Consider the following 26,506-nt stretch of genomic DNA (forward strand, 5'->3'; position numbering starts at 1 on the left):
GCACAATAAACTTTAACTATCTCAAATACCCATTGAAATGTTTCAGAAAGCTGAAGAAGCACTAGAAGCAGTCACTTATCTATGCCAGGACATTTGGAAGAAAGCTACCTGGTCAATTGACTAGAAAAAAAACCCATACTTGTGCCCATTCCAAAGAAAAGTGACCCAATAGAATGCTCAGGTTATATAACAATATCATTACTATGGCACATATGTAAAGTTCTACTTAAGATCACCCAACAAAAGTTGCAGCATCACTTTGACAGGGAACTGCCAAAAGGTTTGCTTGAATCCAGAAGAGGTTGTGGAACAAGGGATACCATTGCTGACATCAGATGGACCTTGGCTCAAACACAAGTCAACCAGAAAAATGCTTACGTGTGTTTCGTTGGCTATGCAAAGGTATGTGACTGTGTGGACCAGAAGGCATATTAACAATTTGAAGTATGCAGGTGACACAAACTTGCCTGATGAAAGTGAACAGGACATGAAGTACTAGCTGATTTAGATCAAAGATGGATTCAGAATGGATTATAAATCAATGTAAGACAGACCAAAATCAATGTAACCAACTGGACTAATAGGTGACATCATGATAAATGAAAATAAAAAGGGGGCTGAAGTTGTCAAGGATTTTACTTACTTGGATTCACTATCAATGCTCATGGAAGCAGCAAGAAAGAGATCAAAAGACATAGTGCATTACATAAATCTGGAAGAGCAAGGATGGTACTTAGGTGTGCCTGGCGCAGACCATGATAACGTACATGTATCATGTACATGTGAAAGTTAGCCATTCAATAAGGAAGATTGTAAAGAATAGATGTGTTTGAATTGTGCTGCTAGAGAAGAATATTCAAAAGGACCATGGATTGTTAAAGGACCAATATATCTGTAGTGGACCAACTAAGGCCAGAGTGCTCTTTAGAGGCAAGGATGGCAAAATGTCTTCTTACATACATTGGACATATTGTCAGTGAAGGTCAGTCCCTGGTGAAGGCCATTATCAATGATAAAGTAGAGGGTTCAATAAAAAGAGGAAGGCCCTCCAGGAGATGGATGGACCCCGTGGCTGACCCAGTGAGCCAACAGTTGTGAAAATGGTGCAGGACCTTGTAGGCTTTCCTCTTGTTGTGCCTAGTGCCGCGATGGGTCAGTGCCGACAACATGGCACCTAACAACAAACTAATTCGATAAAGTTTCAAATCTTAAATGGTTGGGCAGGCTTAAATTGTACCATAATGCTTCTGTTATATGATTCTCTGAAATGAGATGCACTATTATGGCACTCAAGGAGATGCGTGGCTGCTACCATGGGCCCGTCTGGGAAGTATTTCATTGTGTTGTGCATACGGTACTGACTCCCTGGCACCAAAGCACAACAACATTAATGTGCTTATTATAGATAATTTAGCCTTAGATAATGATGTTTAAATTACCACATCTATTACTACAATATTCCATTTAAAATAAAAATTGGATTAAGAGTTCTGATAAAGGACTAAATATTAAAATGCCAAATAGGTCTTCAAAAATTGCATGGAAAAATTATCTTTTAATTCCACTTTTCACAAATTTTTGAAATTCCTTCATCTGTGAAAACAGTAACCTACCTATCACTGCAATATTAAAATATTTTCAGAGTAACTGTTTAAAATGGAAATAATATAAATGTCCTTTGATAGGTGTTTGCAAATGCATAGCAACATAGTAAAATCCTATTGAGTTTACTCTGTATACATTCTTAATCTTTTTTTTTCCCTTTTGCAATTTTCTTAGTCTCCTTGACCTAGTTGGCAAATGGTTTCTTTTTACTTCAGAATGAACTATTAGATGACAGAAAAGTAATTTTTTTTGGTATTATAGGATTAGGTGAAATTTTATGCAAGATTAATTATAGTTATTGTCATCAAATATCTCATTTGACGGGGCCTAGATTTGGCTTTTTGAATTTAATGAGAATATTGTTCCAGTGTTTTATTGTGATTCATCATGTATTCCATTTCCTTTTAAAAATGAGACACCACACTTATTGTTTTTCTGTCTCTAGGTTTGGTAGGGTGGATAATTTATTTTTGAGGTTTAACAAAACGTGTAATGCTAGGAGTGGGGAATACTTCTTATATAAACCAAATATGTCTGAAAATAAATAAGATATAAGCATGGTTGTACAGTATAATGTTTTGTTCAAAACAGAAACAACCTAGAGGCACTTCTCTACAGGAAGTATTTTCCCCGACAAAGCATTGCATGTCAGGATAACTCGGCCTGTTCCCACCTCAGCAGGAGTGAACCTGCAGGACCCTCAGAGGCAACAGGATATTTTAGACCAGTGGGTATAGGGGTGTCTGCATTGAGTTTCTGTGCATTATCCCAAGTCAGAAGAAAAAATTGAGTTATACATAGTTCTTCAGTTTTCTGAACCACCTCATTTTCTGGAGGCAGCGATGAAAAAAAGGAGGCTTCTGTCATTTTTGTTTTGTTTTCCCTCTTGCAGCAATTAAAAGAACTCTATTAGTGGACTCATTACTGTAATCTGTGTTTCATACCTATGTGGAGAAGAGCAAGCCGAAGCTGCTGTTTATTGAAAACAATCCAGCATCAGCCTGTACCTGGTAATTATTCACCAAATTACTGCAACAAAAAAAAAAAAAGTTCAGCTCTTTAATACATAAGAACATACTAAAGGAAAATTCTGATTGGTTGTCAATTATGTTACCTAATTAACAGATGAAAGATAATGGAAAGACCATTTAAATATTATTGCTCCTAATCATAATGTCAGAGCCACCGAACAGCTGAGTCTGTGGATATTTCTATGATTTGACGGAATGACTAGCCAGCATGAGCTCTTTGGGCGAGTAGGCTGTGAGAGGAGGAAGCTGGAGCAGTGGAGAGAAGAATGGAAGAGGGGGCGTGCAGTGTTCCTGGGGAAGGCTGGTTAGCTGACTTTTGAAAGTCCGCTCAGAATAGGCAATACACAGGGAAACAAGGTGGTGTCTGGCCTGCATCTTTTAGAGATGCCAAGCACCTACTTTCTTTTGGTAATCTCCCAAATATCTTTCCATCTGTTCCTTCCTTTTCTTTGTACCTGGCACTAAATGTTCAGATATCATCAATACGGCATCAGGAGGCCTGTTGACCTAGTGGTTAGGGGCTGGGCTGCGCTCTGCAAGGTCAACAGCTGGCACTCACCATGTGTTAGTCTTGGGAACTCAAGGGCAAACTTGCCCTGCCTCATAGGATAGGTTCACTCTGTGAAGGCATTGACTCAATGGGACTGAGTTTGTTTTCGTTTGAGGAGAGCAAAACTAGCAGTCCAACAAAACCTAAGAAGGTCCTCAGCAAGAGGGACTGAGACCGTTGTTGCCACTGCAGCGATGGCTTTGCGGAGGGCACGGGACCAGCAGTGTGCCCTTGTGTTTTCCACAGGCTTGCATCATCGTCACCAGGATTGTTACAGTGTAGCCCACATTGCAGCCACTGGGTCAATGCATGTCAAAAAAAAAAGTCTTCTGTCAATTTTGTAAGGTAATTTATGGGCTTCCATGAATACACAGGATGCACTCCAAGCATGTTTCTTTCTGATGCCTCTGTAGAAAACGATAATGTTAATGGTTTAATACCACAGTATGGTATAGTGTACTCTAGAGGTCAGGTGTCAGAAACGGATTTCCCTGAGTAATATCAAATTCTTGTCAGTGCTGAGTCTTCTCTATAGCCCCTAGAAGAAACCTTGTTTCCCTGCTTTTTCCAAGCCCTAGAAGCTACCCTCATTTCTTACAGGCCCCAGTCTCCTCCCCAACGGCAGACTGACTCCACAGCTCTCTCACCTTATGGTGCTGTCTTCTCAGCCTTTTCCTTCCATCGTCCACATAGCAAAAGTTACTGCTTCGCTGAGAACAGGCCAGATTAATCTCTATTTTTGAACTTTTTGTGATTGACACCCATAAATCATTCCACTCTCACTACCATCAACTCCAGACTGACTCATCATGACCATGACAAGCATACCCTTTTCCCCCGGCCTCTGTGGGGTCCGGCCCTGGGGCCTGTGTGAGAAGCAGAAAGCCCTGTCTTTCTCTCTTGTGGTGACTGGTGATTTCCAACTGACAGCCACTCGGATTGCAGCCCAACGTGTAACCCCTACACCAGCCGGTAATCCTCCTGGTAATCCTCCCACAGCATCTTTCCTTCATCTTGCCATACGCAGAATAGTATAGAGACCAGGGGTAACGACCTGGGGCTAAAGAAGGAGGAAGGGAAATCCAGCACCACACCAGCCCAGGGCTGAATTCTCTGAGGCAGAAGTCAGGCATGTTTCGATACTCAAATCGTCTTTACCCCATTCACACACCAACAATCTCTCTCATATTGCTCGACTTCTCTGCGGTTGAATGTGATGATGTGTGCTAATAGCCATATGGATCTCAAAGAAACAAAATGTAATGATTATGGGGATTTATTAGGAAAGTAAACCGGTTACAAATTCAGCATCAGACAGCATTAAGGATACAGTTATTTGGCCCACAGTGTCTTTCCTTAGCCGTACCCTGAGGTCCATCTCTCTCTGAACCTTTGCCTCTCAGTCACAGGACCATTTGGCCTCTAGCCTACTCCAGCAAAGATTGTTGGTGTTGATAAATGCCCACAAGGCGCCCCACTCTGCAAGCTAGACTCCTGCCTGAGTGTGCCAAGCTGTATTATTAATTGGGGGTCGGCCCCCCACCACTAATCGCGGGTTCGACAGGCACATTGTGTATGTGTGTGTGTATATATATATTATCAACAGCATGAGCGATAGAAGAGAGAGTCAAATAATGGAGTCAGACACATTTCATGTAGCATGCACACTCAACCCCGCTTGGTGGTCCACGTGGAGAGAGGGGGAAGGGAGGGAGGACAAAGGTAAAGGGAACAGGGGAGAGAGGATGGGAGAGGAGAGCGGGAAGCCCACCAGAGATCAGGGAAGGAACCAGGCGAGTGAGAAATCTCTATTGTTAACCCACACCTATATACCTTTGGGGGCGTGCAAGCCCACTGATTTCAGGTAAAGACATATGTCACAGGAAGGGGTTGCACTATAGTTTATACAGCAATGAGAGGGGGTGGTCTAGGGACATACACTTACTAGGAAAAGGAGGGATTGGCGGTATACATGTGACAAGATGGGTGGATCCTAGATACAGGATGGCAGCTTAACTTTGGATGTCCCAGAGCAGGTTTGATCTGTTCTCTGGATTCCCATAGGAACCATTAGCAGTAGTGTGTAAACTCTAACTACAGGAACCAAATCAATGACTGTAGGCCTGTCCATTGTCCTTAACAGCAGGACACAGGGCCCACTGCAGTATGGCAACTGATCACCCTCAGGAGGATGCCTGCAAGCATCTGACCTCCCCCACACCCAGCTTTACTTCATTCAGCACTCTATATCAAGGTCATTTGCTGCCCCAATTTTGCCACTCTAGAGAGGGATTTCAGATATGCTTGGTGATTATGGGATTATCCATTTATTGGTGATTATGGGATTATCCATTTCTGGTTATGCAATGGTTCACTTTATACCCAATGTAATAGCAAAACTGCCCAATTTCCACATGAGAGAAGTAGAAGGGGAAGGGGAAGGATTAGCACAGTGCTCTCAATACTGGGCACTCACATGACAACACTTGTGAGGATGGCACAGGATTGTGCAGTGTTTCATTCTGTTGTACATCTAGAAGTTATGAGCCAGCACCAACCGGATGGCACTTAATAACAAAAACAGTAATATACTTTATTACATGTTTCCATCCATTCACTGGGTGATAGACAGTTACCAAGTCTATGGATAGAAGAGCGATACCAAGTAATTTCTCTTCCCTTCACCATATCACGTAACATGTTCACAGATTTCCAATATTAGGTCATTGGAATATTAGCAGGAGTAGATGTAAGTTCATTTGTTTAATTCTCATGGTGATGACACTGAGGGCTGTACCCCAGGCTGCTAACCATAAGATTGGTGATTCAAACTCCTTAGCTGCTCACCGGGAAACGATGAGGCTGTCTGCCCCTATAAAGAGTCAGTCTTCAAATCCATAAACAGGGTTGTTTGTGGTCAGAATTTGCTCAATGACAGTGTTTTCCTTGTTTGTTTGTTTGTTTGTTTGTTTGTTTGTTTGCTGTTTGGCATGTAGTCTTGCCCATGTGCTATCTGTAATATCCATAAGACTCTGTTTTAGATTTGGCCCAACTGGCACACAAATTTGTTTCATTGTTTTTTCATTTCCCACCATCAAACATTCACTTTGTGCTCTAAACCAGCAATGCTTTTAAAAATGAAAACAAGAAACATTAGCAAACAATGCTTTGTATTATCTTAAAACAGAATTTATATCCATTCCCTGAGGAACATTAACACTTGGAGTTTCACTTCAAAGAATTTCAATGCTAGTGATACTTACTTATCGTTTCTTTCCATTATACATTCTCCTATACAAATTACCACCATCAACGCAAATCTTATCCTACTATAGTTCAATAATAAATACCTTTGAAACTTTCTAACACACTCTTTATTTTTTTCTAGTATGCTATATTATTGGAATTCCATGGGCAAGCCGTTTAAAATTGTTTTTAATTAAGCTTATTTTTAATTTGCTAACTATTGCTCCATTTCTTTGAAAGAGTGCCACGAACCACACCTTCTTGTTCTTTTGTTTGCACCTCTATGGAAATCACGATACCCACAGAAAGAGCAGCAATCACACTGAGGAGAATTGCAATGCTCATTATGACAGGAGCCAACTTTTAAATGAGGCTCAATAATCTGCAGGCATATTTGAACAATATGACAAATGAAAACAAACACAACAAAAAAAAAACACTGCCAGGGACTCATTCCAATTCATAGTGACCTGATATAGGGTTGACAAGAAAAAATTTACACATAAAATTCTCCTCATCAGACCAGCAAAGCGTAGAGAGTGAGGTAAGTCACATGTTCCTGGGTACCATTTAAGGAGAAAGAACTTCTTGCATAATCTGTATCCCTGTCTCCAGGTGCTGTCTATGTCTGAAATAGCTCCTTCCAGGACCAAGGACCCTGACCTCAACCACCCTCTGAATTGGTCCATACTATTTCTGGTCTGGACCACTGACTAAAGACATAATCTGGCTGTCAGAACTTCTGCCTTGGATAGGGTGCCCTGCCTCCTCTTTATTCTGGCCCTCATTCTTGGAACTTCTTTGTTGATAGAGGGGGTGAACCCATACTGGGTGCTCTGCTCCTACATGTTTTCTCTTCTCTGAGTCCTGATCCCCACCCTTTTGCTCCTTAATTCCTATCCCATTTATTCCCTTTTATTCTCTCCCTTGTTTTTATCCTTTATTTCTCTTTTTACTTCTATTTCATTTTTCTTTTCCTAGTCCTTCTTCCCCCTTTTTTTGTTGCTATTTTTCTTCAGTTGATTTTACTCTTCTCTATTTTCTTTCCCCACTACATTAGTTTAATTTATTGGCTTTCTTGACTTTTATTTATTAGCTTTCTAACTTCCTTTTAATTTTTTCCATTTTTCTGCATTTATGCTATTAATTGTCCCCTTAAGTTCTCTGACTGCTCTCCTCTCCTGTTTTCTACATTATTTCCTATTTGTTATTTCTTTGTTTAGATATTTTTCTCTTATTTTGGTTTGCATATTGGTATTGTTTTGTTTAGATATTTCTTCTACCAAGAAGAGACAGCAACTGTGGCCTCACGGCCCGGCCACACATTTTCTTACTCATTGCTCCTGAAGCCTTTCTCACGGAGAGAGGGCCACCGCCTTAATGGTCTCCCATCTGATTCATGTTAGCCATGGCTGCGGTGGAGTCAAATGTCATCATATAACTCTTCTGCTCAAGTTTCCGTAACTACCAACAAATGATTGGGTGGGAATGTGCAAGCAATGCACGTGTAACGCTGGGAGAGGAGATTAGATGAGTCAGTTTTTGTTACAGCTCCCTGGCTAGGTAGTGGGATATCTTGGAAGAGAAGAGAAAGAAATCAAAAGACCTTAGAAGATAACATTCAAGAACTTTGTCTGAAATGGTAGCAGCTCCTGAAACCAGATAGATCAAGACTGTGGAGCAATGACTCAGAGGAACAATTCCAAGTCTATGGGGTGTCTTCTCTTCATCTGCCTCAAGATTACACAAGTGAGGAACACAGCGACAGGCAGTCTGGTTCCCTGGCCTTGGAGGGAAAAGCCAAGGGACTGCATGGCTGAGAGGCTGATACCAGAGATAGACTTGGCTCATGACTGGAAAATAACACATACATGCATACATATATACAGAGAGAGAGACATATACATTCTGGAGGTGGTACGGAGATAAATAGTACACTGGAGGTGTGACACACAGATTCTCCCTGGAGACATTCGTGTTGGCAAGGCACATGGAGTCACACTGATGTAGCCAGAACCCTGGAATTGGAGGTACCACGTGGAGACCCACGCCAATTCTGGGGATGCTCCCGCTCCCACTCCCACTGGATCCCCAAGACTTTATACCAACTAGCCTGTGAAATCCCTGCACTCACCATCATTTCATGTGTTAGGTCAGTCTGAAGAGCAATTTACAGACTAGCGTCAAACATATGAGTTAATATCAGACTTTTGGACTTGATCTGAACTGGGTTGGGATGTATTCTTTATGTCCAATTGCTCTTTATCTAAAGTTCCCTCTTGCACATATAGCAGTGTCTCTGGATTTGTTTCTCTAGTCAGCCCAGGCTAACACAACTGGTTTTATTTCTTTAGAAAACAGCCTAACACAGTAAATAAAAAAGTCAAACTCAGTGAATGGAGTCAATTCTGATTTGTGGGAATCATCCTATAGTATAGGGTAGAACTGTCCCTGTGAGTTTCTGAAACTGTAATTCTTCATGGGAATAGACCATCTCAACTTTCCCCTATGGAATGCTTGCTGATTTTGAATTGCTAACCTTGTGATTGGCAGCCCAAAGCATAACCTCAATGCTATCAGAGCTCCATTAACACAGACATATGCAACCCCAAGTTCATCATACCACTGCTCACAATTGCAAGAAGAAGCGTGAACAAGTATTCATCAATACAAGAATGAGGAAGGAAACATTGGTACATACACAAAATGGAATACAAAAACTGATGAAACCACAAAGCACCTCCTGGCATACATGGAAGGAACTGGAAAACACAATGCTGAGAGAAACTAGTTGACAACAGGAAAAATATTGTTTGAGACCACTGTTACAAAGAAAAGAAACGAGAGCAAATTGTCATACCAAAGAAAACAGGCTTTGATATTTGGTTACCAAGGGGATAAGGTGAAGGTAGGCAAAGTGGTAGGCTAAAGGGTAGACAAGACAGGTGTTAACAGGTGAAAGTGAAATTACTATTTCACAAGCTAGAGAGGAGAAATCAAAGGGGACATTGGGTAAACTAAAGTGGGGAGTAGTGGTGGTGGGGTGATATGCAGTTCAAATCATTGAATTAAAAAATTGATGATACAAAATGTAAACCTCCTGCAAAATTTGCAATTAAAGTGATCAAAGGCAGGAAGGGGACCCCTTTATGTAATTGTAGACCTAAGAATCTTCAAAGGAAAATATCTGAGAATACCAAACCCAACCAAGCTCATTGCTATCCAGTTGATCCTAACTCATCAACACCCAATGAGGCAGAATAGAATTGCTCCTTAGGGTTTGAGACTGTAAAAGTTGACGGGAACAAAGGCTCCTCCTCCCATGGAGAGGCTAGTGGGTTTCAACCACTGACTTTGTGATTAGCAGCAAAATAGCTCTCAACCAACCATGCCTGCAGTGCTCCTTCTGAGAATAAAAAGTGCTTCAAAAAGTTTATGGAAAAATTTAGTTGAAAGTGAATACAATTTTCCCACAAGCTTATAGAATCACCAGTCCCGCCCCTCCCCCCCCCCCCCCGGATCATTAAAAGTATGTATTACATATGCCTCCTCCTTAGTGTTAACTAGCTGCAATTGAAGCCTTGTTTGTCCATCTCATTGAACGTCTTCTTCTGCATCCAGACCCTCTAGCAAGCATGATGTCCTTTTCTAGAGACTGGTCTGGCTCATAACCACCTTCAATGAAAATAATTCTGTGGAGATATCCTCTGAATACATAATTGTAGACATCATTCAGAAAAAATTGCAGGTAGATTTTATTTTTCAGAAAATGTATTTTAATCTAGATCTTATAATCAGTCTACATCTTCACCTCAATTATTTAACACTAGCCAATCAGAACATTTAAAAGTTTTAAATAATGTTTATTGACCACATTTAAGTAAAATTCAATAATTTTTCTATGATATTATTTTATTTAAGGAACTCCCTCCTCTTGCTTAAACTACAATTAAAACTATGTAAATTTAAAACTTTTATTTTAGACATTTTATTGATCAATATTCTTAAACAAGATTTTACATCAATCCACAGAGTCATAGAAAACTCCCATGTCTCATGGAAATACAGAATATATCTAATTCCTTAATTTAAGAAACAAATGTATTTTTCAGGTTATAATGAATGAACATTTTCTTCTTCCTGAGATGTAGTTTATAAAAGATTGTGAGCCTTGAAACTATTTGAAATATCATGACCTATAGCTTTGATAATTATAGCTAGATTAAAGACATCTCCTTTGCAGAGAAAAAGAGTATATTTCAGTCAGAATTTTTATCATCTGCTAAGTATAAGGTCAAGCATTTGAAAGTCACGTCTACAATGTTAAGCAGAATAAAATGGTTTTCACATATCCACACAGCACAAATATAAACAACACATCGAGAAAATATCTTTCAGAAATGAAATACTATTTATTTGCAGACTACTCTGGGATATTTCTCTATAGTAGTATATAACTCAAATGTAGAGTTAAGAGACTATAATATTTTAAGGATATAAAGAGATGCCTGAATGTACTGTGTGCTGTTCTCAGTTTTAGATCAATGAGCAATCATGCTGGTGCCAGAATGTAAATTTAGTGTGCCACTGCTTTAGTCATTGCTCGCTACAATAGCTGAACCAGTGATCTGTAATAAAGTATATGTAATGGGAAGAGCCCTCTTGGCACAGTGGGTTGTGCTTTGGTTGCTATGTGTAAGGGCAGCAGTTAGAACCTGCCAGTTGATCTGTTGGTGAAAGACAATGCTGTCTTTTCCCATCAAGATTTACAACCTCAAAATGACAAAGGGTAGTTCTAGTCTCCCATAGTGACACTGTGTTGAAATTGACTCAGCAGTGGATTTGGCTTTTGTTTTGGATACTTGGCCGCTATCAAAAGTAAAGCAAAAATGGAATGAAAAGATAGTGGGATTTTTCCAGGACTGTTATGAAACTCATAGGCATACCTGAGTCCATCTATACATGATATTTTATTATACAATAAATATGTACACAATGAATATATGTGTGCCATTAACATTATCAGTTGGCACCAAAATGGTTTGTGGTTCCAACCTATCCAGAAGCACCTAGTGGAGGTAACAATAATCCAAGTAAATTTGCAGTTTTTCTCCACAAGGTCTTTGTGATAGGTGACAGAAAGAGTGTGGAGGGAGAATGAATTCTGCCGATGTTTTTTAATAACTGAAGGTGAATATTATAGTATATAAGTCCCTTTCCTAGTGAGTTATTGATCACATTACATTGGATTGCATTAAATAATATCATTACTTTCATTTCTATTGGTGGTGGTGCTGCTGCTGCTACTGTTTAATCAGTTCCGATGCATAGTGACTCCAAGCACAATGGAACGAAACACTGTCCGATCCTACACCAGGCTCACAAATGTTGTTATGTTTGAGTTGTTGGTTGTAGCCATTGTACCAATATATCTCTTCCAGTAGCTTGCTCTTTTGACTGACCCTCTGCTTTACCACGTATGCTGCCATTTTCCAGGACTGAACTCTCATGACGACATGTGCAAAGTATGTAACATGAAACCTAAGGAGCATTTTGGCATCATGGCTTCTAGGAGCTATTTGTGTTTCCTGGAAATAAATGGTACTTCCAACATTCCTCCAACACTATATATCAATTGCATCAATTATTTTCTGATATTCTTTATTCTTGCACAACTTTTATATGCATATGAGGTGATTAAAAATGCCATGCTTTGAGTCAGGTGTATCTTGGTAGAGTGATATATGTTTTCTCTTCCATACTTTAAAGTGGTCTGGGGCAGAAAATGTTCTAACACAATACATCTTGATTTTTTTGACTGCTACTTCCATGAGCATTAATTTAAGACCCAAGCAAAATAAAATTCTTGATAATCTTATGAGTCCCCTGGCATCATGATTGGTGAAGTCAGTTGGGAGGGTTTTTGCTTTCCTGGCCTTTCATTGCAATACAGCTCAGAGGCTGTTGCCTTTGACTTTCATCAGCAAGTGATGCAAACACTTTTGAATATTTATAGACACTATAAAATACTATGTAGAAACTAGATAGATTTGCACACTATTTTTATGAATGTACAAATATTACCTATAAGACATCTTTAAATTAAGCACAAAAAAACTAAAAAGTCTATTGCCACCTAGTCAATTCTAACTCTTAGCAAAACTATACAGAGTTTGTAAGACTGCAAATATTTCTGGGAGCAGATAGCCTTATCTGGTGCTGTTTCTTTTGTCAACCACCCTGACACAAATGACCAAAGTAGCTGTCAGAAAAGACTCAAACTTTCTCCTGAACAAATGGAAGAATGATGGGGCAAAAGAGCTGATCAGAAAATTTGAAATATCAGATGGAAAAATGGAGTATTTGAATGAAATGTACAAAGAACTGGAGTTAGAAAGCCAAAAGATAAGAACAAGCTCAGTGTAACTCAAGCTCGAGAAGTTGAAGAAAAATCCCAAGCCCTGAGTTGTGATGTTGAAGAATTCCACTGGAAAAATGTGGTTGATGTATGAAGCATAAAAATATATGAAAGGAATGCATAGTCTTAATGCACCAAAAATGATTTGTTGGTGAGTTGCCAGACAGGTCTTCATGTGTCCGCTGTTGTCCACCCTAAGTGTTTATGTGCTAATTCCATTATTCTTAAAGTTAGAAGTAATTCTGTTTAAACATAGTCTGCACTGTTTGCCTTTACTAACACAGCAAAAGAAAAACCCTCTTTTCAAACAGAACTGTGTCCTAACTCAACAGCACTGGATATCTTTATGGGAGCAGACTGGCCCACCTTCGCCAGCAGAGCAGAAGGGGGGTTTGCAGCGCTGATCTTGCTGAATTAGCAGTGCAATCCCAATAGGGAAGTACCACCAGGGATCCGTATTTACAGGTACAGGGATTACTATGTTGACACATTTTCATGGGATGCAATTCTATCCATAACAGAATCCTTCTTTTCCCCTAATACTTTATAATTAATTTCTTATGTTATAAGAATCATCTGATTGATATAATTTAGGAGTTGGCATGTAGGGTGAAAAGAAACTGGAAGAAAACACTAAGAATGTTTTTGATTAAAAAATATTGCATAAAACTAAGAGGGTGGGCTTCCAACAATGTGAGTACAGCACAACCTTATTTATTTAAACATTGTCTTCATTCATTGGCACCAATGCTAATGTGGAGGCTGCTGTTGTGAGGTGCCAGGGAGCCTGTTCTGACTCATAATGACCTCATGCACATCAGAAGAGAACACTTCCAGGTTCCGTGTATTTCCCACAACTGTTTGCATCCATTGATTCAGCCACTCTGTATATTTGGGGGTTGGTAACTTAATTCTTTTAATGACTGGTTATAGTACATCCTAGAAAATGCATATTTTGGACAAACTATGTCTACTAAATTACAGAACGATGCTTAGGCATGGTTAGTAATAAAAATATTATTTAAGGATTTTCTTTGGAAATCATTTCCTTTGACCATTTGTGTTTGATTTCTTGCCAATAACTGGTCAGTGAAATTAGCATTCTGAAAACAAATGGATTTTTCTTAAGTAAGTCATTGACAAAATTGCCAGTTGTGAGCCAGGTTCATTGATAACTTTTCTCACAAAATGAATATTGAGTTTATATCCTTCCTACTACTATGAGTGATCACTGAGTTTAAAAGGAAACTTTATAAAATAGAATTTTCCCCTAAGAGCTATTAAGAATCATTATTTCTATGTTTTATTATCACAATTATAATATAAAATAATGCTTTTCCTGGCAATAAGACTCTAGAAATTGGTATGCCAGAAACCAATACCTAACAGATAATTATTGTCATCAATAATCCACATGGAGAAAATCTTTAAGCACTATAAAAGTCTGACTCATTTACTGACTATACGAGACTCATTTGCCTGTGGTTTTATACCTTCTTTAGTCTTTCTCTCAAATCATGAGAAATCTTTATTCCTATGACCTTGAACTATCTTCTGTAATTTATCACTATCATGTTTCTTGTGACCTTTTTATAGAAATTGTGTCATTAATGTTGTAGACAGTCAAATAGACTTAAATTATTCACTATCACGTTTATATCAGTATTTTTAGCAAAACAGGGACGTTCTTTTTTTTTTTCCTACCCCCGGGACGTTCTTAAAAACCTTGAATTTGTAAATTACAATGAAATAAATATGCATTTGTCATATTTTGTACCATCTAGTTAATTTAAAAAAATAACATTTTTGTAAATATATTTATTAGAAACTTATCACTGAAGCATTCATTGCAATATCACAGATAATTTGAAAAATTATTAGAAAAATTAGTAAATACTCTGTATGCTAATAACTGGAATGGAAAAATGGAATCATACTGCACCATACTCTGTCAATACACTATTGATATTTCAATAGGAAATAATACATATTTCTATGTATATGAATAAAATTTTTATATATGTTGTTATGGAACTCTGGTGGTGTTGTGGATTACGTATTAAACTGAAAAACAATATTCAAATTGAGGAGCTGCTTTGCAGAGAATGATGAGGTTGTCTTCCCCATAGAGACTTGCCACCTTGGAAAACCCATATGGAGTCATTATGAGTCAAAATTTACCCTATCGCAGTGAGTTAAGTTTGTTGCTATGCAAACACAGCCACAAACACGTGTGGTTATGCAAATTTAGAGAATTTTAAAAAGGAGTTAATTATAAATTTTAAAAAATCAAATGTATTGAGTGAACTTAATTTTCATTTACCCTTATTTGTGAACACATGACTTTTCCAACAATACTCTGAGGTTCTGTACATAATTGGTGACAGTAACTTAATTTCAGATGTAAAGCTAAGTATTATACATTTTTCCAATAAGCTAACTTTGTTACAATCCAATCTTATGTCAATTCTGGAAAGAAAGAGAAAGAGAAGTCTTTAAAAATTATTTATGATTTATCCAAATAGCAATGAAAACATTTACAATTAAAAAAAGCCACGCGTTCATATCCTTCCACTCACATTAAAAGCGCCCACAAGTCTGGGAGCTTGTTGACCTGGATTTGGAGCGGTAGCATCTCTATCTCTCTACAAAACAGTCACTATGCTTAGAGATTTCTTTTAGACAACTAAGTATGTAACCCTCCTCCCATGTGCTCTTTCTTGACTGTGATCCACTGCACACAGCAGCTGCATTTACTACCCACAAAGAATATGCACATACAATTTACAATATTAAAATTGAAATAAGAAACATCGTTTTCTATTTTATGAACTTTATATTTTTATTGTATAACAATTCTTGTTAATTGTGTAATTCACGATTACAATTGTTAAGATTTATGTAAGCTTGGCAGGGCCGAGATTCTCGGCGGTTTGCTGGGTCTGTATCATGCACTGACTCATTGACCTCTGGTGTATTGGGTTTGAGCCAAAGACCTGCCTATCCAGGGGAATATCAGGGGCCTGCCATCTGACCTACCAACTTTGGATTCACAAGCCTCTGCAGACACAAGCCCGTTTTCGTTCTAAAGGTCTGGGGTTCATAACCACTAGCAGCACAAAACTCAGGGGAGGCCCCCAGAGAAACATCTGACCTGCAGACTTAGAGCTTGCCCAGACTTGGAACTTAGTGACGTCTCCACATGTGTGAGCCATTTTTTTAATATAAGACTATCTCTAAAAATCATATATAAATTTCACAGATTTTGTTTCCCTAGATAATCTAGCCTAAGGCAACTAGTGAAAATTTAACCACTACACAAAATAAGAATAGAAAATAGCAGAGACTAAAAAACAGAAATCTATTACATGGAGACAAAAATGCACATAGAAATATCTGATGAAGAAAGAAATTGAAGCAAATACAAATAATAAGTATAACCTTATTGGAAATAAATGACATTATTCAAAGAGTAAAAAAAGAACCAACATTTTTGCTCTATAGAAAAACTTAGAATTTCAAACTGTGAAGGAAATATGTAGATAAAACTGAGAGGCATGAATGCATTGAAGGAAAGCTAAGAAGAAAATAAAAAAAGAAAAACATGCATAAAAATGCAACAATTAAAATAATTCATCAAATTAATGTAAGCTTTATTATTTTTAACGTAGAAACGATGCAAAGTATATAAATAATTCAAAATCAAACTTCCTTCAAATTCTGTATAATGTTAAAAAGTAGTCATATTCAGGAAATTTGGTGTGCATTACACTTTAAATCACTTCACAAAAAACTTATTTCTTCAATTTACCACCTCTAACCACATATAAAACATGTTGCTGTTCAGTCAGTTGTGATTCATGGTTATCACATGTGTGCAGAATAGAACGACTCTCTGCAGGAATTTCAAGGCTGAGACCTTAAAAAATTATGTCATCAGACCCTTTTATAAAATGTATCTCAATATGTTCAAACTGCAAGATGTCTAGTTAATTTTGGAATGCTTCACACATTGCCCTCAAGAGCAGGGAAGTTGAAAAGTGTAACTTTAAAATTCCAAAAAACATTATCAAACAAAAATATCAAAATGCGAAGCTATTGTTTCTTAACATATCCTCCATCAAGGTCTATCTACTTTTTTAAGGTGATGTTTCCATCTCTCTAGCGCCTCCTTATAACTAGTTCTGAAGTATTGTCAGATATTGAAGGCTCAATGAATGGAGGAGGAGCTTGTCAGAGATAGTGCTTTTGAATGGGTCCCTTGAATCCAAGGGCACACAATATGACCCAAAGGAGAAGCGGATTTCTTGGAGTGGGGCCCACCAGGGTGACTTGAATCAGATAGAACCTGTCAGAGTGGAGTCTTCACACTCATTTAGTCTTGGGGCACAGCTCGAGGGATGCAGAAACTGCTTCAAAAATCTGCTAACCATCAGAACTTGCAAGGTGGGAATTATGAACCTAGAAAAATTGGAAATGATCCAAATGAAATGGAACACTTAACGATCTACATCCTAGGTTTTAGTCAGCTGAAATGGACTGACATTGGCCCTTATGAATCAGAAAAACATGACTCATAGGAAATATGATTTACTATTCCAAGAATGCCACAATCAGTAGGAATCATATGACAACCATTATAAAAATGGACATTGCAAAATCAATAATGAAGTTCAATCCTGTCCATCATAGGATTATATCTATCAGACTTTAAAGAAATCCAATCAATACAACTATTAGGAAATGTATGCAAAAACTACAAAAGCTAGTGAGGAAGAAATTGAAGAATTCTACAATGACTTTAGTTGGAGGTTGATGAATCATGCAATCAAAATGCATTGATAATTATTGGTTATTGAAATGCAAAAGTTGGAAACCAACAGGAAGAAACAGCAGTTGGAAAAATCTGGAATTGGTGATAGAAATGAAGTTGGAGCTTGCATGATAGACTTTTGCAAAACCAGTGACTTGTTTCATAGTAAATAATTGTTGTCGAGAACACAAAGGTGATTTTGTACATGGACTTTTCCAGATGGTATACAAAGAAATCAAATTGATTACTTATCTTGGAAGAGAAGATGGAGAAGCTCAGTGATCAATAACTAAAATCAGTCCAGGGGCGGACTGTCAAACAGAATTCCAATTGTTTATATATAAGTTCAAGATTGAGCTGATGAAAAGTGAAACAAATCCACTAGAGCCAAAATATGACCTTGAATCAATGCCACCTATATTTTGAGAACATCTCAAGATCAGATTTGATGTATTGGACACTAATGAGAGAAGACCTTGTGAACTGTGGGAGGACATCAAGAACATCCTTCATAAAGAATGCAAAAGGTCATTAAAAAGACAGAAAAGATCAGAGTTAGTTTCACTAGAGGTTCTGAAATTTGTCCTTAATTGTGTACAGTAGTAGTTAAAGCAAATAGAAGATATGAGGAACTCAAAGACCTGAATGGAAAATTCCAAAAGGAAGCTAGAAAAGTTAAAATCAAACAATATTATTAAATGTGCAATGATTTGAATTAGAAAACCAAAAGTGAAGAATATACTCAATATACCTTAAACAAAAATAACTCAAGAAAAATATTCAAGTCTCTAGAAATAGCATTGAAAGGCTCTAGGACAAAAATATCGAATGATGCAGAAAGTATTAAAAGAAAGTGGAAAAGTACAAGGCCACTGTACAGCAAAAGAAAAACAACCACTCAACATAAGTTTTAGAAATTGTTGATACCAATAATTGTACATGTCCTCCTGAAATAACAGATGTTTAATATATTCTATAGTGCATGTAAGAACCCCCCAATAAAATGATCTATTTAAAAATATATTCAATCCTTTTGAAAGGTAGCATTTGATCCAGAACCAATGGTCCTGGATCAAGCTGTACTGAAAGTATTAGCCAAAAATAATTCTCCACATTGACAGAATATCTATTGAAATATTCCAACAAGCTGATGAAGCACTGGAAGCACTCACTTGTTCAAACCAGGACATTTGGAAGACAGTGACTTGGCAGACTGACTGGAAGAGACCCATATTTGTATGGATCCCAAAGAAAGATGACCAAAAACAATGCTCATATTATAGAACAATATCACTGGTGTCATATGCCAGTAAAATTTTCCTCAAGATCACAAAACAGTAATTGCCACAATACATTGACAGGGAACTGCCAGAGGTTCAGGCAAGTTTCAGAAGTGACCTTAGAACAAAGCATATCTTTGCTGATGTCTGATGGATCTTGGCTCAAAGCATAAAATACCAGAAAGAGGTTTGCTTGTACTTTATTGGCTATGTCAAGACCTTAGACTGTGTAGATCATAACAAACTCTGGATAATGTTGAGAAAAATGAGAATTGAAAAATAATTCATTGTGCTCCAGCAGAACTTGTACATGGATCAAGAGGCAATTGTGTGAACAGAACAAAGGAAAAATGCTTGGTTTAAAATCTGGAAAGGTTGCATCTTCTTACCATACTTATTCAATCTGTGTCCTGAACAAATTATCAGAGAAGCTGGTCTATATAAAGATGAATGTGGCATCTGATGGGAGGAAGGCTTATAAACAATCTTTGATATGCAGATAGCCTAACCTTGTTTGCTGAAAGAGAGGAGGATTTGAAGTACTGGCTGATGACGCTCAAGGGCTGAAGCCTTCCTTATGGAGTACCACTCAATTGCCACTGGATGTAAAGAAGACAGCAATCCTGACAAATGGACCAAGAGGTAACATCATGTAAATGGAAAAGGGGAAGTTTTCAAGGAATGTGTGTTGCTTGGATCCGCAATCAAAGCTCATGAAAGCATCAGTCAAAGCATCAAAAGATACATTGCGTTATGTAGATATGCTCACAAGTCCCCTTAAGAGGGCTGAAACATAAGGAGGTTACTTTAAGGATGAAGATGTCTGATCCAATTGCGTTATATGCATGTGAACCTTTGACATTGGATAAAAAGACCAGAAGAGAATCAATGCATGTGAGTTGCAGTGAAGAAGAACATTGAAAGTCCCATGAACCATTCAAAGATCTGTCTTGAAAGGAGGCCAGAGTGTTCCATAGAGGCCAGAAGGGCAAAGCTTTGCATCTTACAGACTTTGGAAATGTGGTCAGGAGAGATGGGAGAAGGACCTCACATTTGGTATAGAGGCAGCAAAAGAGAGGAAACCTTAGACAAGATAGATTGACAAAGTGACTGCAGCAACGGCTCATGGGCACACTGTGAGAACTGCGCAGGACAAGGCAGTGCTTAGTACCGTGATGCATAAGGTAGCTGTGAGTTGGAAGCAACCTCATGACACCTAACAAGAAGAGCACTTCTCCAGAGGTTTCTGCATTATTCAATATACCACACAGCAACACAACAATATGAAAATCCTTGAGGGATTCAAATCATGCTCTTTTTCAATAATCTTTGAGTTTGAGGAACAAAAGGCAGTTGAAGGGCCCATAAGGACGATAGGGAGAACTGGGTAAGGTTTCCCAACCAATTTCTCTCAGGACAGACCTTGTTATTCCAGATAGATAAGCATGTACCTTGTATTTCTTTTCTCAATTCTCAAATTTCCTGATTATTTTAAGCTCATGCACTTAAAATTATAACTGCTTCCTAATAACACTATGAATGTCTTGATTTTTTTGCAGAAAATACATTTATATTACCTCTTTGTAATCTTCCCACAAAAAAGTCTTCATAAACTCTGAACTTGACTTCTCTGAACTTGAAATGAACTAATCCAGTATATGCTCTTGAAAATCCCAATTCTGAGAGCACCCCCTTTTTAAGGAACCTTTAGAAAACTATAGCAAACATCTTACCAGGAAAGTTATTCTTATCCCTCCTCTGATCACAGATGCATATGTACGAAGGTCTTGTTTGGAATAAATGTGTACATATGAACTAAAAAAATAGGTGTATTTATTTTTATTTACCCATATGTGTGTGTTATATATGATCTTAAGATTTTGTGTACATGTATTTATTCCTTATTGTGATCTCTTTTTTTTTAATGTACCTGTTATAGTAGGATTTGTTTGAAATATTTTCCTTTACATTTTAAAAATTATTTCAGATAGATTAACATTATTTTAGTAAATGAGATAAGGCCCTTATTTCAGATAGATTAACATTATTTTAGTAAATGAGATAAGGCCCTTTGGTGACACATCTGGTTTGTCCTGCATATAAACCTGAAGTCTTGTGGTTCAAAACACATTCAGAAGAACTGTGGAAAAAATGTCTGATGATCTCTTTTTCTTTAAAAATGGCAATCAACACAACACTATGAAGTTATTCTCCAATGTAATATTTAGGATCTCCATAGGTTGTATTAACTCAAAGGCAACAAGTTTGTTTGTTGTTTTAACTTTAGTTTATTGCTCAGAAATTTCATTCTACTAGGAAAGTTCACTTGAGATTCTCTTTTGCAGTACTTACACTCTAAGATGATGTTGTTTTTTGGTACCTTGAGCCAGTTAAAAGTCATCGCAATACTATGTACAGTAGAAAAAGCACTCCAATACTCCACCATTCTCTACTTAAAAACAATTGGCCAGTGAATCCAAGAAAACAATCATTTAAACAACACAACAACAAGCCCTGTGTATCCTTTGTTGTTGTTTGTTTATTGAGTTTTCAATTTTATTGAGTTTTCTATTTTCTCACACCAAATTATTTTAAAAATGGAACCTTAAAATATGTTTCACTTTTTGGTGAGGCTAGTTTATACACCCTTCAAATGAGTTGGAGAATTTTTCTATATTACAATAAAGTGTCTTCTCAGGATTTGATTGAAGTTCCATTAGGTGTACAAATTAGTAAAGAAATATTTGTCTTCTTAAGATTATGTGAGCTTCCCATTTATGAACATTTCATTTTGACCATTTATTTAATGTAATCAGTAAACAATGCTCAGGAACTGGTTGCCTATAAAATATAGCTTTAAATTAGTGTTCCCACATAGGGGCTAAAATGTAATGGCAAAACATGCCATATAGTTTGTAGGAAAAAGACTCTGAAGTTCCTATAATTAGCCTCACTGAAATGTAAAATAGACTTTCATGAGAAGATAAAATATTGATGAATTATTTTAAATAATTCTATATTTCTTTTATTTTACACTACCAGCATGTTTTTGTTGTTGTTGTTGTTGTGTGTGTGTATGTGTGGTGCATTTTGTTCTCTTTTCCTTCCATTCTCATCATTTCCAGTGGGAAGCAGAAAGCTCAATTTAGAAAATCTTATGGAATGTGTCATAATTTCATTACAAAGATTATTCCACAAACAAACGATCAAAAGGACAGTGTTCGATAGGGTACTGCAATTCTCCTTCACTGCACAGCAGTCCGTCGTATAAATTGAGTCTCACCCCACGGAACTGAGAAGGAGCCACTCCAGACACGCTGCATTTCAGCACTAAAAGATGGGGGCTGTCATGGTAGTTACAATATGGGGCCCCCCTTAGCACTTTGCTGTTGATTCATTAGTTTTTACGAGTCTTCATTCATCTGGATTCTGTTTCAAACTCTTTAAGAAGTCACATAAGTATATGCCGCTAAAGATACATCTGCGATTTATAGAAGATGACAGTTCCTTAAGAAACATTAGATTCTCAGGAGAAATCTTTGTAATGAGAGCTGGATCTATTAATAGAGTGATATTTCAGTTCATTGACAGGGTATATTATTCTAGTCATATGTTCTGCTACAGTGTGGTTAGGTTTATTACTCTAGAAATTAATAGTGAATATGAAAATGAATCCAGTGATAAATATTTTCTTTTTGAGAGAGTAGCTATTAACTGAAATCAAAACATCTGGGTAAATGTAAGGCAGAAAATTTTAGAGAAAAAGGTGTGAAGAAGCAAACTTTGTTTATGAGAATATCAGACAGAAACCATTAATGGAGAGATTTTAATGCATCTTATGCACAAGGACAATTTCAAAAAGGAATTTATGATATCCTACCCTTTCTTGACAGAAAATAAACATGCATCACATTGAGAGAACTAAAAAAATTACTTTTATATATTCTCTAATGACATAGACCTACTTGAAAAATACAGTATGATCACCGTGAAAACATGTTATATTTCTTGTTACTTCTATATTCTCATTAAGCACTGTGGTAGTTAAATAATCTGGTGTCAATTTTGGACTTGAGAGGATTAAGAGTGAAGGGATGGAGACTAGTCTGTCAATCAGGTCATAGCCAATGAGGCCTCTGTGTGGGCATGGCCTTCACCTGAGAATTCTGGGAAATCATGGTTTTCCTTCTTGTAGGTGGGAGAGACTTGCTCTCTGCTCACTCGCTGAGAGAAGCTGCACTGACAAGACACATGGTGCTATGCCCAGGGACCTACCCTGATGCAACCAGACCTATGGAGCCAGAGAAGCCACATAGAAACCCCTGTCAGCACTGAGATGCTTAAACCACCACTGGATCCACAAGACTTCCCTCTCACTGGCCTGTGATTCTCCTGCATTCAGCATTATTGCATGTATTTTGTGAGTCTGAAGAGGACTTTATAGATTGGTATCAGACATATTGGCTAACATTGGATTTATGGACTTGGTCTGGACTGGGCTAGGATGTATTTTCAATATTCAATTGCTCTTGTATATAAGCCTATTTATTTTACACATGAGTGTGTCTATGAGTTTGTTCCTCTAGTCTACCTGGACTAACATAAGACTCACTACATTTTATAGTAAAATTCAGTATTTCAGATTTCTAAAAAGTTTCTTATTCCCTGTGGTACATCAAATATTTTAATTTTCAAATATATGTGTCAAAATGACTGGTCTGCAGTCACTTGAATGTGTAGTTACATACAAAAAGTAAACAGTGGTAGTATCCAGGCTGCCCCATAAATTGTGTAGGGCTTCCCTAAAAAATTAGAACTATCTCCGTGTCCCTGAATTCATGGCAGCAGTCCAGCATACCATACTGAGATTCCAGTTCAAAATACTTTTGCTAATGAATGCTTATGTAATATTGTTTATAAAAAAGCTTAAACCTTCTTGCGTTAGTCTCGGTGGACTAGAGAAACAAATCCAGAGACACCCATACATGTACAGGAAAGAGCTTTATATAAAGAGTAATTGAACATTAATAAAATATCCCAGCCCAGTCCAGATCAATTTCGTAAGTCCAAAAGTACCCCAAATGTCCAGTACCAGTCTCTAAATTCCTCTTTAGACATGCGCAATATATGTAATGACACTGAGACCAAAAAGATCACAGGTCAGTGGGTGGAAAGTCTTGTGGATACAGTGGCAGTGGAAGCATCTTAGTACTGATGTGGGTCTCCACGTGACTCCTCCAGCCCTAGGACTCTGGCTCCTTCAGCAAAGCTCCATGTGGCTTTTCAGCAGGGATGTCTCTCAGGGAATGAGTGTGATTCCTGCCTCCAGAGAGCTATTTATCTCCTAAATGCCTCCAAATAAGGTCATCAAGCTGTGACCTGATTGACAGGCTAAACTCTACCCCTTTCATATTTAATAATCACAAGTTGACTAGAGAATATGAAACTACCACACTTATAAAAATTAAAAACTGAAAAATCATAAAGATTTAGTAAATATTAAAGCAATAGCAAGGAAGAAGTTTTCAAGAAAACCCTCAAACAATATTAACTCACTGCAGAAAATTATGTGGAACAAAGAAACCAACACTAACACAAAAAACACACAGCAAACATCAGTTATTGATGATGGTCTAACAAACCACATTGTTAGATCTCTATCTGACAATAATCATTATACTTAATATAGATGTGTTCACAAGAGTAAACATATGAAAACTAATATCTGTGATAATTTTTGTCAACAAAGCTGGACCAGGATCTGGCAGTAAGGCTGCCCACTAATATGAACTAATGTAACACAGCAAGCAATTGTGGAAAGATTAGGGTAGAACAACTTGATCATGTCTCTATGGCAGTGTGGCCTACATCATCTGTATAAATAGATTCTGTGAAGAGCCTCATCCTTTCCCTCCCATTATTCCTGCTGCATGCGTGCATCTTGTTTCTTGGCACTTGGGCAGGTAGCCCATCATACAGCCTGTTGACCATGGGTTCTTTTGGCTTGACCCTCTCCAGTCAGCTTCCTAGTTTGTCTTTCTACTCACTGGTTCTTGGCCCCAGCATCTGCATGAGTTGGAAAGGGTCCAGTTTAGCATTTGACCCATAGACTTGAGCCAGGCTGGACTTACCTGTTACCTGTAATTGTGTAGGCTTATTTCATTATCTAAATTTATTTGTTATACAGCATGAATGTCACTGAGTTCACTTCTCTAGAGAACACAATCTTACACCATGCGCATCAGTGGATAAACAATCTGTAGTACAAACACAGAATGGAATAATATGACATGACACATTAAAGAAAAAAATGTGAATCTGTGAGAGTCTTCATAAATGGATTAACCTGGGGGACATTGTGCTGAGTCAAATTAGTAATTTCAAAACAATCACTATCATCTGAGACTATTATTTTTTAAAAGTTAAGAAAAATGTTTTAATAAAAAAAGTGTTCTAAAATGCTTACAGGCAATTGTGTGATAGTTGTGGAGTGTTTCATAGAATTTATGTATGTATGTATTTAACTTATCTAAATCAGAATAGAATTAGAGATGTTTACCACTACCTTTCATTTTCTTAATTGACATTTATTCAAATATACATTACACAGTGATTTATAATATCTTACATAATATCAACTCCATAGACTATATTTTATCACATCCCACAGCTATAGCCAGTGTAAACATTATACATAAGTCTTGCTAAAAATCAAATGTAAAAAAAATTTGGTGCAAACATCCAAGATATAGATAATAGAAAAATCCAAATTTAACTTTTTGCCAGTGAAAATGCTACTGAGAGTTCTTGATCTTCATTTACTGAAATTTGATTATATATAAATGAAATTTGAGTACCAAATAAAGATATATTGCTATCCAGAAAAGCATAAATGTATATTCTAGAAATCTAGACAAATAGATTAATAGATGAGTTATGATATTGAGTATTATATCTTAGTGCCAAAGTAATTAACAAATATCAGTACAAAACCAAACTAAACCAAATTCCTTGCTATCAAGTTGCTTCTAACTAGTAACCTTACAGCTTCCATAGCTGCAAAGATTTCCAGGAGCATATAGCCTTATTTTGTTCTGTGCAGTCACTGGGGAATTTGAACTGCCACCATTTCAGTCAGCAATCCAATGCGCATCCAACAGTCACATGAAGGCTCCTAACAAATGTCAGTAGATAGTTGCTCAAGATAATGAATTGACATGCACTAACGTTAACCTGACCCTAACCATTCATGTGTCAGTTTGTCCTTCTTTTGTGACTTGTGTATTGCTGTGATGCTGGGAGTTTTACCACTGACCTTCAAATATGAGCAAGGCCATGGTAGGTGAACACAGTTCATGGCAGCTTTTACATGAAAGAATCTCCCCAAAGTGCCCTGAAGGCGCTCGGCCCAGGAAAGGCATCAGGACTTGATGCAATCCCGAGGGAGATACTTTAAGTTGATGAAGCATGGACAGCACTCATTAGTCAATGCCAAAAAAATTGGGAAGACAGCTACTTGGCCAATAAATAGAAGAGATCTGTACATTCTTTGCCCTAATCATT

The sequence above is a fragment of the Tenrec ecaudatus genome, chromosome 8 (genome assembly GCF_050624435.1).
Source record: "Tenrec ecaudatus isolate mTenEca1 chromosome 8, mTenEca1.hap1, whole genome shotgun sequence".
NCBI classification, from domain to species: Eukaryota; Metazoa; Chordata; class Mammalia; order Afrosoricida; family Tenrecidae; genus Tenrec; species Tenrec ecaudatus.